The sequence below is a fragment of the Oreochromis aureus genome, linkage group 20, assembly GCF_013358895.1.
Source record: "Oreochromis aureus strain Israel breed Guangdong linkage group 20, ZZ_aureus, whole genome shotgun sequence".
NCBI classification, from domain to species: Eukaryota; Metazoa; Chordata; class Actinopteri; order Cichliformes; family Cichlidae; genus Oreochromis; species Oreochromis aureus.
Window position 1 is genome coordinate 3041132 of NC_052961.1, and position 1994 is coordinate 3043125.

The following is a 1994-nucleotide window of genomic DNA, read 5'->3' on the forward strand; positions in this document are numbered from 1 at the left end:
TGTTGGTCCCTCTGTCCACACAGCCAAAGACCTACACAGACACCAGCACAGTTCCAGAGTCCACATTAGTGAGCCTGTGGACAAGAAGAGAGCACTCTTTAAAGTCAGGAAGAAAAAAACTTAGAATGTTAGATTATGAATCCATATATCTGGGATTAAAATACCAAGAATTACATACATTTTTGGGGGGGAAGATTACCTTCCTCTCTTTGCTCCATTCCTGTTTTTTTTAAAGGTATAATGGACACAATACAGTGTCATAATATTAAATAAATTCTCCTATAGCTACTCAAGTCTGAAAGAACCGTAGAAGATAAGCTGATGTTGACTTGCAGGGACTAAAGTTTGAACATTTAACATTTCCATCACACCGAGTAAAGAGGTAAAGGAAAAAAACTTCTGAGCTAAAATTCCAAAACAGACATCTTGACATCCAAATGGTTTCTGGTGACCCATTAAGGATTAGAGCTTGGGTTTGGCGGTGCTTCAGCTCAATGCTAAACAAGCACATTTCAGAAACTAGAAAAAGGCGATAACCCACCCATAACCCTAAATGGGTCTCCAGTTTTCCGGCGGAAGTTAAGAGGTTACATTAGACTCACATCACACTCTTAGTGAATCTGGATCTCAGCTGTGTTATTTAATATCTGATAGGAAGTTCTGACTCATTTGATGATGCGTCAGAGCTCTTCAAATGCATCTGGGTTTATAAAAACAACCGAAGAGCAGAAAAAAAAACATGGTCAGATCCAAAACTGGGGCTCAGAGGGAGAAAGCTATCTGCAGAAAAGGCTGAATGAACACAAATCATGATGATCATTCCAGTCCTGGAGACGGTGACCCTTCCTAAGCTCAGTTTCGGCAACACAACCATCTGCAGAGAGCCTGTAATCAAGGGCCTGCTATAAAAATGACTCTCTGCAGGTTTGAACGAGTAAATAGACTCTAAAGAGCTGCATGAGCTTCAAACTCTTAACTCGCACGATGAACTGGTCAGATCCTTCACACACCAGACCGCCTGCGACCGGCATCAAATATCACACCACTGGATGTGTTGCCTTGTGGAAACGTGTCTCTGCTCCTTTTCTAGCTGACCGCCTTTGTTTCTGTGCCATAAAATGTCAAAGTCGACTCTGTGAAACGACAAAACTGCTCGCTCTAAGCTTGTTACAGGATTTCTGCACCTTTATGATCAAACAGCCTCTAAATCCTCTAAGATGCTGTTTCAACACACTGTCGTTCTTTTTTAGTCGCCACTTTCACTGGTGTATCCTGGGTGGTTTACCGTTTTAATCTCCACGCACTCCCACAGACTTGGAGTGTAAATAAATGCGGCGCCATCGAGAGGCCTCGCAAGTCTCTGTGCAACACTGTGTTCAGCTGAATCTCCACATCGCACACTTCTCACATTTGGTTCTTCAGTCCCGATGATTCATCTATAAATTGATGATGAATATTATGATTTTTGAAGCTGCAGTGCAGAACACATCCTGGTTTCAGAGTCTCGAGTGTCGGATTTGTTGATTTTCTTTCTCTTGCATGACATTCTTGAACAGTTACAGCCAAAATCATAATGTTCTGTGTTTCAAATACGTGGGTCAGACATGGAAACCAAACAGGACAGATGTATCATATCTACCAGCCATAGCCCTGAGAGCTCTCCACTGATAACAAAAATCTGTCAGCACGCAGTTATTTTGGTAAATACTGAGATCACGATTATTTAACACAATTACTGACTGACTTTGGACAACTTTATATTTAAGGACAAATATAAACTTCTCAGTTACAGATTCTAGATCCAGGTTAGTTTTATTCCCTTAACAAAAAGATGTCTACGACATTGTTTTCAATATGATATTTATTTGTGAAGACCTGATACAAAATATCCAATTTGGCTCTTTGTTCAGCGCTAAAGAATGCAAATGAAAAACTCCACATCTAATAACAACTTCATGCTCATCCATCTGTATCTTTTTCAGTAATCCTAACAT